Genomic DNA, 18022 nt, shown 5'->3' on the forward strand with positions numbered 1-18022 from the left:
ACAGAAAGTAAAACCATTTGGCAACTTTTTTATACTCTTACTCTTAGGCTGATCACTAAGGTTATTACCATAAGCTTTAGTGACAGACTAATCGACTCATTTTTTGGGTACACTATGATTAAGTGCAGAAGACTATTTTATACCTATGTAGCGATTCAGTGAGCTATCTTTAAACTGCACCTGAAAATACTGACTTTAAAAAAAAATCAATGTACGCTTTTACTGAGCTTCCAATGCGTTGATCAGGCTGCCCTTTGACCACCTACGCAGTACTTTACCGCACATCGTCTACTTAATTCTCCGCATTATGCACTACAAAAAAGTGAATACTTTTTCACTATCTACGAGGGTCATTCAATAATTAAAGAGACAAATTGGTCTGGAGAAAACAGTGTTTATTTGTACAAAACAATACTTTTTCTACTTTTCAAAATAATCCCCTTTAACATTTATACAGTTGTTCCAACGGGCTACTAGCTTTTTTATTCCGGCTGCAAAGAACACTATCTTTATGTTCGAACCAATTTCCCACTAACTTTCTCACGTCCTCGTCCTGGAACCTCTTCCCACGTAATGCCTCCTCCAGTGCGCCAAACAAATGGAAATCACTAGGTGCTAAATCAGGACTGTAAGGGGGATGAGGCAGTACTTCCCAGCCTATTTTGTCGTTTGTTTCACGGGTTAGTTGGCAATATGAGCACGTTTGTTGTCTTGCTGGAGAATCACACCTCCCCTCTTGAGATCCACGTCGTCTCTCTCTCTCTCTCTCTCTCTCTCTCTCTCTCTCTCTGATGGTTGGTTTCACCCTGCTTAAAAGCTAAACTGAATAGTATTGGCTGTTCATTGTACGCTGCTCTTCGAGAATCTAAAAAAAAACTGGACCTTGAGCATCCCAAAACACCTTCAACATGACTTTTCCTGCTGATGCTTGGGTTTTGAATTTTTTCTTGACAGGTGGGTTTATGTGCTTTCACTCCATGGTTTGTCTTTTTGATTCTGGCTCATAATAGTGAACCCAAGTATCGTCACAAGTTAAAATTTTGTTGAGGAAGTGCTCACCTCTTTCGTAACGTTCCTTTAACGCTGTGCACACTCTCAACCTTGTTTCCTTGTGAGACCGCGTAAACTCCTTTGGGACCAATGTTTCACATGTTCTGCGGTTCTCCAGCTTGTTACAGATACCATGAACTGTACCAGTACTAACTTGAACCGTATAAGCTATCATTTCCACAGTCACACGGCGGTCGGCACGAGTGATGTCATCAATTCGACTTTCCAGCGTGGGAGTTTAAACTGCGATTAGTTGGCCCAGAACTGTGTTCGTCAGTCACCGAGTCGCGACCATTTTTCAACTGTTCTACCCACTTGTAAAACTTTGCACAATTCATGTAACTTTCAACATAAACTTAAGACACTCTACAGAATGCATACATTTGTTTCTAGCCTTCAGCAAGTAAAAAACGAGTAACAGAACGTTATTCAACTATACGGACGTTTCAAGCGGACTAGTCATACTGAAATATATTTTTGAGGTTATAACCAGAACAACGTTGATACATCAGCCTATCAGGGCTCATTCTTGTGAAGCCGACTTGAAGCTGTAAAAGTACCAAACTTTCCCTACTAACAGTTTTTTCCCCCCAGACCGATTTGTCTCTAATTATTGCAAGACCCTCGTATATCAAATTTTGCAAATAAATTAACTCGTGGGGTTTCAACTACGGCACACTGCGCCTGCTTTTTCCTCTCTTCATATATACGTTACGTACTTCCGCAGAAACTACTGAATTACAAAAAGTGACTTATTTTTACGTAGTCTTTGAATTTCTTCGGGCGATCTTAATTTTCTAGTGACAACTTGATTTACAAACATTAAGTTTGAAAGGACCGAACTCACCATTTGGATACAGTAGTTCAGCGAAAAAGAGGAAAGAGAATTGAGTTCCACTGCCAACATTTACAGGGATATGCCTGTAGTCCACTTAAACTGTCAACGCAGTATACTTAAAACAATCCCTCAACGGATAAAAATGTACGAGCACTGATCACGTATCACATTAGGTCCTTTGCATACTATTGCCTGTTTAAGTATCAGATCACACTAGTGCTACGAAGAAGCACAACTGGAAGGTCATCGCTAATCGCAGTCTATTTCATCCAATTTGAATAATTAGCACAGAAAAAACCTTGAATGTAATCATTGCCAAATTGGACTAAAGCGCCTAAGGTGATCATCGCACGATTACTACAAAAATACCTACATTAGTTCACCAACACTCCAAAATCTGCAACTTTACTGAGAATTTCGATGTATATTATGTCGCAACAGCTTCCGTTTACGAACAAGAGGAATATTTCTGCCTAGTTATGACACCAGCATCATAAGGAACCCAAAACACTTCTGAATCAGCTGAAAGTGAAAAATTACAAATATCTGAAATTTAGTTGACAACACTTAAGTACTCCGATAATTATCCCAAGATGATTCAAAATGAATGACTGCTTTTCGCGGAAGAGCAGCCGGTAGTTTTCCTGGGCGAAGCAAAGCTTTTTTCACATACCTAGGTGCAACCAAGCACCGAAAATTATCGGAATTTTTAAAGTCACTTTAATGTTACGACACAAAAAATTCAGGCGGAAGGACCATGTACCAAGGCCACGCAGTTGTTAATCCTACGAATAAGTTCTAATGTCGGTCAATTTCGGGAGTGTATCGACAGTTTGTAAAGGTGGAACTTTCACATCTAAACTGCTCATATTTTCAAGTGTGAATTATATCTCTTATGCAACAGTCAATTATCAAATATTCTCTACTTATTGTCATAGATGTGTTACGAATAGGTCATCAGGAAACAATGTCGCATTTGCATTGGCGGGAACGAAGAGCGGCAGCGGAGCCAGCACCGAAATAGTACGCGCTGCCGCCGCTAGATGGCTCGCGCGTTGCCCTGGGCAACTTGCGACCACGCACCGTAAGGACCACCGTGCGCGCGAGGGAAACGCACAGTTAACTATATTTGCCACAACCATCTCCACTGTAATACATCATTAGCTTAATATTCTACAGGCTAAATAAAGCACATACTGGTTACAGCTTACCTCCAACAATGAGACAAAAATATTTGCGATTAATAAGGCTCAAGTACCAACAGATTATTATTTCTTACACACGAGTCCATTTCTGCAAACTGTACAAAGCAATTTACATGCTTTAAATTTCTTTCTTAACATTTTAGGCGCTAGAAATTTCATAGCAAATACAAACCTTTAGTACTAATAGAGCGGAAGTAGATATTTACGATGCCTCGGCCTTTTAACAGCACGAGACTGCTGTCTAACTCTACTGGATGTGAAACATTAATCCCATGCAGAGAGGCCCTTGCACCAAGGAAAACTTACGGGTTATCATGCACGCAGACTTACCGAATGGGCAAGAATGCTGTTGCTGGGTACAGTTTGGCGGCTGCACTATTCCGTCCGTGGAAATCTCCGCTTTCCAGGCTGGTACTGCAACGAAAAGCACAAGCGGGTTACACGCGCCTGCCGAGCAGACGTTCTTTCGCTCACCGTCTTCCGCTTAACTACGGCCAGGCTTCAGTTGTCGCGCACCCCTCCACAGCTGCTCCCCTCCAGGGGCTCACACCAACCACTAAAGCCCCCCTTCGGTCTTGTGGGGCTTCGTAAGTTCACTCCTGATCCAACAGCGCTCCGCGAAGTGTGAGAGAATGCGTCACATCACGAATATCAGTTGGACGGATACGAGGCGGACACCCCAGACCAGTTAAATTTCATCCTACACGTATTTCTACGCGATCACTTCAGTGTGGTGCACCGTAAGTACATATTGTCAGTGAGGAGCAACAAAATAAACGTTAGGTGACTTCTCATGCGAATTTGCAGTTCATCAAACAGCTACTCCTCGAGGTGATCAAACTTCAAAATACTTTCTAGTACTATACACTGTCCACTAAATGTGTTTAGATCTACTTTTTCTTACTGATGCTCTGTGCGCTAGCATGTGAGAAAATCCTTGATAGTAGATGTTCAGCAATTATCCCACACGCTCTACGCAAACGCCAGACTGATTACCACTCCGCTTCAGAACCAACACCAACTTAAGATACTAACACATCCAGAACAGTTCACACCATAAACAAAGATTCCCTCTCATTGGGTAACTGCTGATCTCTCTATTCAACCGCCAAATGCATTTCGTCTTTCAACAGAAGTTCCACAACATGTATGGCTGATTTCTGTACAATAAGTTGTCCCCGATACGGCGAGGCAAATGGAGAAGAAAACTTACCGTGGAACCTCATTAATCCGGCACTCGATTTTCCGGAAGTAACAGCGGGTACAATCGACAATAACAGCCATTGTACTTTAATTCGGCCAACTGCCATCAGTTGACACTGAACTGTTTAGCACTGTATCGCCCCCGTTTGTAAAATAACATCGAAGAGAAAGCAGGTGGTAAGAGTGTACCGCCGAAGAAAAAGATGCACTGCATGAAACTGATCAATTGTTGCTGAATTTGGTGTTTTATGTCAGCGATGTCAGACTGGACGTATAACCCGAAGGAATCTAATTTCTGGCGAAATTTGTATACCGCCAAGACAACTACGGTAATTGTGGACCTGACGGAGCTGAAAGCAATTTATGATTTTTGTGTTTGCGTGAAAATAAATTCAACGTGCGTGTTTACAGTACTCATCATGATTTCACTTACTATCGGCTGCGTTTGTTGAAGTAAGAGATTCTTCGATGAATTTTGCACATCATATATATCATACTTACAGGGGTGTCAAACTCTAGAATATTCATAATCTATTAAAACTGTGATAAAATTTGAGATAGTTAACTAAAAAACAAAGTTTTTTCTAAACATTAATTTTAAAATGTAACAGATCACTCATTTTTTCATACATTAAATAAATTGCAGAGTGTCATACATCTGAAAGTATGGCTTGTATGCTGTGCGAAATTAATCGAAGAGTCTCTTACTTATGAAGAAAAGTGTACCTATAGCAACAAATGCAGCCGATAGTATGCGAAAAAATTGTGAAATTTCAGATGTAAAAAATGTATTTTATTATCTACATCTACATCCATACTCCGCAAGCCACCCGACGGTGTGTGTCGGAGGGTACCCTGAGTACCTCTATCGGTTCTCCCTTCTATTCCAGTCTCGTATTGTTCGTGGAAAGAAAGGTTGTCTGTATGCCTCTGTGTGGGCTCTAATCTCTCTGATTTTATCCTCGTGGTCTCTTGGCGAGATATACGTGGGGGGGGGGGGGGGGGGGGGAGCAATATATTGCTTGACTCTTCGGTGAAGGTATGTTCTCGAAACTTTAACAAAAGCCCGTACCGAGCTACAGAGCGTCTCTTTTGCAGTCTTCCACTGGAGTTTATCTGTCATCTCCGTAGCGCTTTCGCGATTACTTAATGATCCTGTAACGAAGCGCGCTGTTCTCCATTGGATCTTCTTTATCTCTTCTGTCAACCTTATCTGGTACGGACCCCACATTGGTGAGCAATATTCAAGCAGTGGGCGAACAAGCGTACTGTAACCTACTTCCTTTGTTTTCGGATTGCATTTCCTTAGGATTCTTCCAATGAATCTCAGTCTGGCATCTGCTTTACCGACCATTTTTCAACTTTCACTGCTATGAGTGTGAATCCTGAATCCTTCCTGGTCATTTTGGCAGTTTTAGGAATTTGTAAAAGTATAGACACTGGAATTTGAAATGTCCTGTGGTGCCTCTCCTGCTCCAAATCGGCCCGTTTGACATCCTACCCCCACCCCCTCCAAACCTATGTAATTTTATCCGATTTTCCTGATTAGTGATAATCCGGAAGATCTATGGACCCATAAAGTTCGGATAGGTTCCTATGTACGAAGTATTTTTGTACTTCCTTGCAACATAAAAAATGCAATGTCATATAAACAATAGAAGATATTATTTGGTGAGTTACGAAGAGAATAAGTGAGATTAAGTACTGCGATGCCTCCTTTTTATTTCGATTAAAATATATTTCCCTTGTTGATCACAAAAGAGCGCATTAAGTGAGAAGAATATATCGCACCAAATCAGTGCCAAATAAAGGCCGTTTTGTCTGTTGGGAGCTCTTGCGACACCAGCACCACCCTCAAGGTGTACGTTCGACTGCTATGTTGATAACATCGCCCTCTGGGGGCGCCAAATTCCTTTCAGGTATATCTCAACCTGCATGACAATCGTTGTGTGTCAAAAATACGGAAGCTATAGCGCCTAAAATGCAGACGTATCTGGCAATAAGCCATTATCAATTACGTCAAATGTTAACGTATGAACGGCAGCGGATGAGAAAGTGAGAAGATTGCACCGTACAGGGCGCGTAATGCAGTTAAAGCGTCCGAGGTAATCTTATTACAGTGACTGAGAAGCCCTTCACAGCCACGCCACAAACTGGCTCGAAGGAACTGTGTGACGTATAAAGAAAGTCAATACTTCTTGGGAAGCCAGGTTATGTGACACAGGAGAAGAGGGGAAAAGACTAAATAGGTTTACACATAGACAACTGCAGCCAACTTCCTGAAGAGCACTTAAAGTGAACTTTTTGAAAACAGTGCTGATACAGCCTACTATTCTCTAGGAGCACTGTGGGACACCCCGTTCACGCCTTCCAACTTTGGTGAGATTCTGAGTTTAATCCCTTGTCGATCAAATAGTGACTGTTGAAAGTACCTTCCATCATGGGGCTGGTAATCTGGCGGTAAAGGGCGTGCCTAGATCGCACGAATCCCTGTTAAGCCACGGATTTTTCAGCCTTCGTTTAAACCTAGACTTCACTTCTCAACGATGTGTGGAGCCCGGAAACGTGTTTTGGAATCCACGTCTAACTTTAGGTTCCCTTTCCCCGTTTGGATAACTGGGGTAGGTTAGTGACACGCAATTTGCCTTAGTGACGTCCAATAAAGACTTGCACCAGGCCACTCAGAGAGATGAATCTATCATCATGATTCGTGGAGAATAATGGGATTAGTGTTCAAAGTCCTCTCGAGAATGAGGTCATTAGAGACGGAGCACAAGCTCGGATTACGAAAGGATGGAGAACGGCCATGTGTGTGAAGCAATTTAGAGAGCTCGCGGAAAACCTAAATCAGGATGGCCGGACACGGGTTTGAACCGTCGTCCTCCCGACAGAGAGCCTCGTGTGCTAACCAGTGCGCCACCTCGCTCGGTGTCTGGATTCGTACCAGCTACCACTTAGCCAAGAGCCCCAGCCCGCCCGTGCCGCCTATAGAAGAAGTGTTACGTGTTTTGAGGCAGTTTTCCAATCACATCCTTGAACTCGCCAGATCTTAATAATCTCCCAACATACGGATTGCCGCAATTTGTACGACCAGCCACGTTAGGAACCCAACTGTAGAACTTTCGACGAGTAATCACTGTCCGGGGAAGCTACGCTAACGAGGAAAAACAACCACTGCCTACCGCGACACTGGATCCAATCTGGTGGTGATGCGAGCATGTAACGCATTAGAGAAAGTATATAAGCTGATCAGAGATGAACAGCTAATCATTATAGCAACGATACGGGTCGCTAATGTGAAATCCTAGTGCCGTTAAATAAGTGACGTCGGCCAGATTGTTATGGATTGGCGCCTGGACACGATTATCTTTAAAACGGTGAAGTTGATCAGCTGTTCACGTGCTATTTTATCTATGAAGAAAGGCTGAACGGCGAAATCCCGCATGGGCGATGTGCTGGGCATCGGCACATCATCACAGAATGTGGAGGTACGCGGCCTGCCCGCGCTGAATAGCACAACTGGCGACGCTTTGTGGCAGATTGACGACTGAGTATAATGCTGGAGCAAGTTAAAGTGTTCCTGATCAGACAACCCAAACGACATTGTCAATTACGATTCCAGTGGGCAGGAGATACACGAGATTGAACCGTGGATCAATGAAAAATGTCACCTGGTCGGATGAATAGCCTTTGTAATACTAGATCGACTGCCGCGACCAGATACACTGTCGTCCAGGGAGCTCTGACACATTCCGATGGGGGCAGTATTACGTTATGGGGAAATTCATCTGGGTTACCATGGGAACTGTGGCAGTAAACAGTCGCCATGATAGCTGTAGACTGTGTGAACTACTTCCTGAACACTTGCATCCCTTCACACTTTAAGTCTTCAGTGACGACGGTAACACCTTCCAGCTGCCTACCGATCCCTATATGCCAAGGTCAGAACTGTGCGGTGATTTGAGTAGCACGGTGAACAACTCACCGCCGCCTAGTCGTCGTCGCCGCTATTGCTGATCATCGTGGCTCCATGAACCAATGGCGTCCATCCCGGACAGTTACCAGCTTTTCTCAGACCAGAGATATCTACCCACCCACATGCTCGCTGCTCTTCCCTCCTGCCTCCTGGCCTCGATGTTGCCTTCCATGCTTATTTACTGTAGATCATCTTTCTATCTCTTCACACAATATGGCCAAAGGACTGGATTTCTTTTTTCTTGACAGGGGAAAGGCGTCTACTGGGTCGCTCAGTAATGGCCAAATTTGTTCTTTCGCTACATTTTATGCGCAGCTTCCTGCGCCAGCACAAACGCTCAAATGCATCATCAATGCGCTGCTCTCTCTGGCCTTAATGGCTCATGTTTCGCAAACGTAAAAGATCGGAAATGCGAGTGTTTTAACAAGCCAGACCTCCGTTGTGTGCGTTCTCTCTCTGTATTGACAGATCTTTGCGAACTGCTCCATAGCCACTCGCCCTGGCGGTGTGATCTTCCTCCTCATATCTTTACAGCTTCCCGTGTCACAGATAGTTGGCAGAAGACAGGTGAAAGAATGCATGACGACCAGTTCATTTAATCTAACTGTGAGCTGAACCTGTGTTCCTCGATCAGTTACCATGAGTCTGGACTTCCTGAGATTGATGTCTAATCCGTATGACTGACTATGTCCTTCACTTCTGTTAGTAGCTCAGCAAGTTTATTTTCGCTGTTGCCTAAAAGCACAGTTCAATCAGCAAAGCTGAGATTGGTAAGAGGTCTACCATTGAGATGTCATTAGTCCAATCAAGAGCATTATTAATGGCATGGTCTGCTGAGATGCTTAAGTTGGGCGACAAGAGCACAACCTTGTGTAACATCTTTTGATACACTACAGATATCAGACGTGCCAGCACTTGTCTTTACAGCTGCAAGGTGATAAACAGCACTTACTAGAAGTCGATACAGTACATGCGGCGGGACACCGAACTCTGTAAGAAACAGCCAAAGCTTTTCCCAGGCAACAGCGTCAAAGTCAAGCAAGCAGATGAAACACACAACTCGTGTCTCCATTATTTCCCGTATGTTGAGAATCTCAGGCGGTTCAAGGGGTGGAGCAAATGCTTACTTGGGATACAAGAGCTATAGTCCGGCAGTTGGAGCAGTTTCTGGCTGACCATTCATGTAGGGGGACGAAGAGACTTTGACCAGTCTTCTGGCCACTCCCCATTTTCCTATATTCTTTAACACAATGGATGCAGCACATCAGCACCTACCAGCCCCATTTCTTTGATCATCTCTCAGATATATTGTCTAGACCATGGGTTTTCGAGTTCTGCATATGTCTGGACTGCTTACTCTATTTCGCAGTGCAAGGTTGAAGGTTCAGATATAGGTTGTTAAATTGTTTTACTGTCTGTACTGCTGTTAATACCAGAATAAAAGTTTTCACAGCGTCATCCCTGTCTTCGACAACATTCTCATCGTCTACCACCCACGTAAGAGGATTGAAGTTCGTATCTTTACCACCAAATTCCCCCGACCTGAACCCGATGAAACATGTGGGACGCTATCGTGTGACAGCTCCGAGCCTTAAATCAACGGGCCATCATTTACAGGAACTGCGTGACCTGTGGGTAGGCATCTGCGACCTCACACATCCAGAAACCTAAGGACCTGCTGAATCCACGCCACGCCATAGGCTACTATACAGCGCTCCGAAGGTGGAACAACACCCTATTAGGCGGTTGGTCATAATGCTTAGGACAACGCTCACTGATTGAGTGCATTTCTTATTTCCAGCACAAGAAGAATTGACAGTTCTACAATTTACATTTGGAGTAAAACAAAAGATAAGTTTATCAGTCGTCGTATTCAGTTTTCGAATCGCAAGCGTTGCGACTGTAGTTTCTGTTGTTCGTAACTACTGCACTGCTAGTGGTAAGTGCAAAATAAAATGATATTGTGATCTAATGGACAACCTGAGTGGCAGCTTATCGTTCAAGATACTTTTGCTTCCTTTTCTATCTATCATGAGTTGCCTCACGAAGTTCTTCAACAGTTTTTACAGTGTTGGGGGAGGAGGGTTATGCACTCAATGATGATGCTGACTACTCTGCGATCCCAAGCACGCGAGACGTGACTCGTATTTTAAGGAATTACTAAGTGGGAAGCATTTATTACTCGCGTGAACAGACGGCAATTTATAATTACTAACACACACACAGTGCGCTCTTATGAACGAGGCAGTTCACGCCCTCAACAGTACGTACCTCCTCTCTCCGTATTTGTCGCCATGGAAAAACGTCAATTAAAATGTAAAACGCATTCCTCTGAACAAGGCAGGCAGAAAATATTCATGCAGAAAAAAGCAATATCACTGAAAAATTTTTGCGCTGCGAGCATGTGCTAAAAATATAAATTACACATTCGTTCGTAAAATGAATGTCAGTGCCATAAATTCAAAATGTTCGACATTGTGTGCTGCCAAGTTTAAAAATGTCAAAATTTTAAAACCATCTTATTTGAACAACACATGTCCGTTTATACGGTAAAAAAGTAACAGCTAAATGCTTACTGAACTTCTTATGCAATCACAAACATGCCAGCACACACATCAACATGCTATGTAAAACGTATACACGACAAAATTTTCTGCAGAAACTTACCTATTCGTAATGGGAACTAGACTATTTAGGAAGCTTACTATTCTCTGGAACAGCTTACTCACCAGTCACACTAGAATGAATTTTCAACTAACCAAGTTGTTCTGTAAGGTTGGAATTACGAAAACAACGTGGTAGTCAATTTATGTTACCTCACCGAATGTGTGAAAATGTCACGATTATTGTGCTAAAGTGTAAATAGTTATGTACACGGTTATAATAGTAATTAAGTTTCGCGTCGTCTACTGCTAGCACTAACACCACTAACGCAGTATACTGTTTTCCCGAGGTCCGTCCACTTAACACCTGCAGGAGCCCATTAAGGATACTTAGAATATAATTTCATCAAATACACTGCTCCAAAAACTAATTACGTTGAGAACAAACTAAACCTGGATACTTGTATGAGAAGAGAGAGTGTGGTTAGTACTGCTTGAGTCTCACATTACGGCCTGGGGTGTAATCTCTCTGCTATTACGTTGTATTTGCCTGTTGGACATATTGTGAATGTTTCTATTTTGCCACGTAGCGAAACTGTTTAAGCGAGAGAGCCAACACCACGACTTGAATAATTTGTTCCTATTACTGGTCGCTTACGACTGTTTCATACCGTGTCCAGAAAATAACTCTCAGACATATCAACTGAAAAAGTAGAGTGCGCTGGTATATACGGAAATATCGTCTGAAGAATTCAAATATCACCATTCTCCAATAGACAAACGCCTCTAAGCTATAATCTGAAGAGACCCATCCATTTAGCTCGGCTACCTGTTACATACGTACCTATATATCCAGAACTCGCTGTTTCCCCGAGTTCCAGTTTTTACGTAGAAATTAGTCAATGGAATAGTAGTTTTCCAAGAGAAATGATGTTGATTAAGACTTAAATATTGTTTTCCTATCAGACATTTTACGTTATTGGGCAAAAGATCAAAAATTTTTGTTGTTGCGTACTAGCTATGGTCATTTCCCCCCTGCTGTTGGAGGTATGGAAGTCACTGTTCTCAAACTGTGATGGATTATGTATGACGTAGCTCATCTTGTGACGTCGCAGTTAAAATGCCTCGCTCCTTGAAGAGGTACCTACACGACGTCCGTGGGTGAATACCAAGTTATTCTTATTGGTCGCTTTAATGAAATTAACACATTTTGTTAACTGTTGAGTTACTCCAGAAAATTATTCCATGGGACATTATTGAGTCGAAATATAACAAATATGTCCAGAGGTTGATTCGTTTCAAAGATTAGCAATTACATGAAGAACATTGCTGAACTTGTTTGAGAAGCTAAGTAATATGCTTTTTCCAATTTAAGTTTTCTTCAATATTCACACCCAAAACTTTGGCGCATTCTACGCCAAATACAGGCTCCTGCTCCTGTGCTACATCAATCACTGGTGTGAACCGAATATATTTGTTGGTGTGAACCGAATATAAAATTTTTCCTCCAAAATTTAGCGATAGTCCATTCTCAGAGTACTAGTTCATTTTTAGAGAACATTTACAATCTCTTTTTGTTTTCTCTCTAATAGATCCACAACTGAACCCTGTGAGAGTCACTAAAATTTTCTACACTTCCGACATTGTTTGAATTATTCGGCACAGCCTGTTGTGTTCTGTTTCTTAAATATGATCCAAATTAGCTGTTTTGTAAGTCATTAATTCCATAAAACTTTACTTTTTCTGAGAGAGTAACAAGATCTACACACTCCAACGCCTTTCACAGGTCACAAGAAATATCAACTGGCGATATTTTATAATTCACGGCTTGTACAATTTGATGAGTGAATGTAGGAACAGCATTCTCAGTCCAGCAACCCTTATGGAATCTCAATTATGATATGCTTAGTAAGTTGTTCCTACTTTAAGGCTGAGACTGCTATTGAGTCCACACCTTTTCCGCTTTTTCGAGTATTTTGGAAGAATGTCAGTAACGAAATTTGTCGATAATTGTTAAAGTCTTTGTCACCTTTCCTATGGAGAGGTTTAACAACTTCACGTTCCATACCTGTCTGGAAAAAGTTCCTGTGCCAGTGATGCATTCCATTCATCGCTAAGGACATTACTTATTAAGTTGGACTTCAGCTAAGGATACTGGTGCTGTTCCTAGTCGCTTAAAGTTTTGTGGAATCACATTTTTAATACATTCTCATCGTTATTCAACTGAAATATATATTCTAATTTTGCTGCTACAATTATAAAGTCATTAAAAGTGATCTCAACTTATGAATTATGAGTCGCAACACTATCACTTCGTTTAACTGGTACGGCATCTTCTACCATGACTGACTTCTGTCTCCCGTCTGACAATATCCCCAAGTTTTTATCTTATTACCTGCATTATTTATTCCTGTCAGATGTGTATGCTTTAGACATTTTAATGACTTTCCTTATAATATTAGAGAATTTTCTACAATAAGCAATTACATTTTATATAAATTTCCTTCTTCCCCTTACACGGCATTTTAATTTCCTTAGTTATCCAATGTCTACTTTAATGGGTCTTCTGGAGAATTTTTTAAACTTCAATTTGACATTAGCATCTCATCACTCCTTTCAACAGAGCTTTGTATGAACCTGCCTCAGGGCAATAAGATGCCATATTATTTCCATCAATTGTCCATCATGATCAGATAGCCCGTTAATACACTGCTGGCCACCGTAAATGCAACACCAAGAAAGACGAGAGGTAGCACAACAAAATTTATTTTGTAGATAACATGTTGACCAAGTATCAAATGATTACGTTTACAGACGTCTGTGACATGTGGTTCCTGCCAGAATCAGTAGCCAGAGTAGCCGCCATTGTTGGAGATCACCGCTGCCACACGTCTCGGCATTGAGTCAAAGAGACGTTGGATGTGTTCCTGGGGTACAGCAGCCCAAGCAGCTTCCACACGTTGCCAAAGATCATCTGGTGTGGCAGCTGGGGATGTAATATGGGTCACTCGTTGAGCAACCATGGACCACATGTTTTCTATCGGCGGAAGATCCGGAGAGCGAGCCGGCCAGGGAAGCACTTCAATCTGGTTATTGACGAAGAACCTTTGGACAATGCGTGCCACGTGTGGTCGCGCATTATCCTGTTGAAATATGGCTGGGGCCGAGACCTGAAGGTAAGGAAGGACAACTGGCTCCAGTACCTCGGATATGTAGCGCCGGCTATTTGAAGTACCGGCAATGCGTACTAGAGGCGTGCGAGAGTAATATCCAATACCGCCCCATGCCATAATACCCGGTGCAAGACCAGTGTGGCGGTGCATAATGCAGCTGTCCAGCATCCTCTCTCCACGGTGTCTCCACACTCGAATCCGACCATCGTCGTGCTGCAGACAGAAGCGTGCCTCGTCAGTAAAAACAACGTCATTCCATTCTGCCGTCCACATCCGTCTGTCATCACACCATTGGCGACGGAGACGTCTGTGGTTCTGCGTCAATGGTAGACGAAGCAATGGACGTCTTGCGGACAGACCACTCTGCTGTAAACGGCGCCGAATGGTACGCGCAGACACTGGATGATGCGTTACAGACGCAATGTGCTGTGCTATGGTTCGGGATGTCACTGAGCGATCCGTCACTGCCATGGGCACAATTTGTCTATCAGCACGTGCAGTGGTGCACCGAGGTGAATGCGATCGACCACTTCGGTCCGTCGTACCCTCCTGCATCCAACGGTCACATATCCGCATTACAGTTGTTTGGTTTCGTCCAACACGACTAGCGATTTCTCTGTATGATAATCCACAATCTCGGTAAGCCACTATCCTTCCTCTGTCGAACTCGGATACTTGATCAAAAGATGTTCGCTGTTGTCTACGAGGCATAACTGATCGTCTTGTGAAACAACCACAAGGTAAACACACGTGCCGAACGTACACTCGTCGAAATCGCCAAGCCTCAAATGGCGCTATGAGGTGGCGCCACAGGCGCGCGTGATGTGCGTCTGCGCTGAAATTCTAATCAGTTGCGTATCTCATCGCTGCAAACCCATGGTGTAAATTTCACTTGATTCGGATGCTTCCTTCAGGGTGCTGCATTTACGGTGGCCAGCAGTGTAATTTGGTACACAATTTTCTCAGCACGAGCCCCCTGGCTAAAATGTTAAGAATCAGTGTCCTATCTACAAGTCAAATACTCTGTTAACACCTACCGTTCAACATGGGATTCTACAAAATAGGATCTGCAAATGGAAAGTAATTGGCAGCTGACAAGCACCAGCACGTCACACCCAAGAAAATTTGTTGTCCGAGACATTTAAATCAGAATCTAGGTTCACCTGAACATACGAAGCATAAGGATGAGCCGTATTATAATTAAAAACAGGTTTACGAAGGCGTGAAGAATGAAATTTTTGGGGATAAAGACAACCCAGAAAAACAACAATGACAGTCTGTCAACTGGATCAGTCTGCAAATTGATACTCCTGCCAAGCAAGGTAGTTGTCGACGAAATATGTATTTTTAGGTATAGGAGGGTGTACGCGCTTTTAATGATCACTTCGAAAAAATAAAGTAACGTAATTAGTCTGAGGGTGCATGCCTGCAGTTTTTGAACGCACTGAAATACTCACGCCAACGTGCCGTCTCACGACACTCTACGAGCGAAAATGTTATGGCGCCACCAATCTCCATTTTATTCATGGGCTACGCCATTTATTTTTGCCTTTCTTGCGGTGAGGCAAGGTGCTGCGCCGGATTTCAATGTGTATTTAACTTTTCTCACAATGACGTTTACTGTGTCAGCTACACTCTTAAGAAGAACGTACATGCTTTCACTTACCGGCGTAAAATATTTGATACCATAATTATAGGTGTAAGTACAATTACCACAATCAAAATCTTACGTTTCGCTGATTGATAACTCTTCAACAGGAAGGAATACGGCAAATACTATATTATTGAAATCAATTTTAGGATGCTGGAAACATTGTCAGGATTACCATCAACACTACACAAATGACATTTATTGCTATAGGATTCTACAACTTGCATGAGATGATTTACCCTGCAAATTACGAAAGAAAATGGCGACGATTTACGTCTATATTCAGGTAACGCTGCCTAAAAAAATAGCGTCACGTAAGCGCTGCGGAGAGCCGGTAAAATATCCATACTGCAAGTTGGGCCTTATCCAAAATGCTTGTTATTACCATGCGCCCAACGAAACAAATGAAATTTGTTCTGAAACAATATGAGAACAAGGAATGTGTGAGACAAAGCGTTGACATGGAAGACCACGCCTCGTGGTAACTGCTACCAAGCACGAGGAAGGCAAGAACTAACGGTCACTTTCACTGCGGCAGTCCGCAGTGGCGCCCAGAGCAGGCTAGTGGGGCTTCTTGTTCCGCCAGTCTGCGCTGCAAAAAGAACAGGAATATGGGCGGCGTTCCGAGCCTGCTTCTTTATATGGATCCGCAGAGCGGGCCAAAGCTGCAGGCAAGGACCTCCCGCCACCGGTCCTTCAGCTGCCACAGCTAGCTATACTTTTTGGGGAGGGGGTTACTGGGAGATATCCGCTGAAAATGCAAGCCACTGAAAAGTGTCGTGCGAAAGACGTTACCTGAAGGAGGAAAAAAGCCAACAACACTGAAGCACCGTAAAGACGTAGTCGGATTTGAATTAACTTCGTATACGTACACACCATCGGTTATTATGTAAATTACTCTTGGTATTCTCTGTGACACGTGGAACGGCCATCATGCATTAGTGCTGTTTGTGTTTAGTGTTTGAGGGACATGAACAGCGTGTATGTTAATTATTTACTGCACGTCACGAAGATGATGCGTCCTCTTATGGGAGAGCGTTGATTACAAATGTGTGTGAATGGGGCCCTATTTTGTATCTCCATTTGGCCGGCTGGTGGAGTCTTGCAATGTCCAGATTTGTGGAGCGTTCGGATGTGACAGTGGACCGACGTTAGATTGCCATATCTGACCACCATAATGCAAAATCGCAATATTATGCACCAATCACATCGTAACCCTCTCACGGCTGCGTGTGGCATCTAAGAACAAATAAATGACTCGCTGCAGCATTTTGCCATCTCGCAACTGCTACTCTACAGAATTACCGTCCGATGCGTAGGCTGCCACAACGCCTTAACACAAACGGCTGCGTTAGCAGTTATGTAGTGACCGAGAAGGAAGGGCTGTTTATGAGCGACATCACATAGATCGCGGTCCTCCTCTACACTGCCTGACCATCGTTAGCGAGTGTGGGAAACCTGACAAGCGATTCCATTCGTCCAGTCTTTGTGGAGAGGCATAGCGGTGTTGCTCCAGGCATCATGGTGAAGGATGTGACGTTCATGCCCTGTCTCTGTGTACTTGTTACTTTCATCATTTTGCCAGTAGGTTTTAATGTACTGTATAGAAAGATTAAGGTGGCTGTAAGCTCGCAAGTTGCGGCACACAGATAGTCGCGGAGCGTGAGAACGATGGGGTGACAAAAAGCCTTATCGTGGCGGTACCTACAGACACTTCGGGGATTCAGCTAAGGGGCTTGGCACCAACAAGCGTATCTTTCATTATTTGCATTTACTGTTTGAATGTTAATATACATCTCCAGCTGTACTGCTGACGTTACCTGCACTTTGAAAACTTGTTAACAATTTCAATAACTCATTTCATACTCAGAAACAAACTGCAAATTTCATAAACTATTGATAAGGTATGGATAAATGATGGCATCCTCTTGAGTAAAGTATGCCGGAGGTAAAATAGTCCCCCATTCCGATCTTCGAGCGCTGGGGACTACTAGGAAGGATGTCGTTATTAGAAGAAAGAAACTGGCATTCTGCGAATCGAAGCGTGGAATGTTAAATCACAGAAGGGTAGGTAGGTTAGAAAATTTGAAAACGGAAATGGATAGGTTAAAGTTATATATAGTGGGAGTTAGTGAAGCTCGGTGGCATGAGGAATACGACTTTTCGTCAGGTGAATAAAGAGTTACAACTACAAATCGAACAGGCGTAAGTAATGCAGGAGTAGGTTTAATAATGGATAAAAAATAGGAATGCGGATAAGCTACTATGAAGAGCACAGTGAACGCATTATTGTAACCACGATAGACACGAAGCCCGCATCCAC

The 18022-nt window shown here is 43.0% G+C and overlaps 1 protein-coding gene across 4 annotated transcripts in view; it reads right to left on the reverse strand.

Annotated features, from left to right (window-relative positions):
• LOC124792021 (RNA-binding protein Musashi homolog 2) overlaps nt 1-18022 on the reverse strand; it is a 123877-nt gene that overhangs the window by 19632 nt on the left and 86223 nt on the right. For 2 of the 4 annotated variants that reach the window (XM_047257904.1, XM_047257906.1), the window contains exon 2: nt 3424-3507. The exons of the other annotated variants lie outside the window; for them this stretch is intronic. The gene's annotated coding sequence lies outside the window, so the exon portion shown is untranslated. The remainder of the gene's footprint in view (nt 1-3423; nt 3508-18022) is intronic. 4 annotated transcript variants of the gene reach the window in all.

This window comes from Schistocerca piceifrons, chromosome 1 (genome assembly GCF_021461385.2).
Source record: "Schistocerca piceifrons isolate TAMUIC-IGC-003096 chromosome 1, iqSchPice1.1, whole genome shotgun sequence".
In the NCBI taxonomy this organism is placed as follows: Eukaryota; Metazoa; Arthropoda; class Insecta; order Orthoptera; family Acrididae; genus Schistocerca; species Schistocerca piceifrons.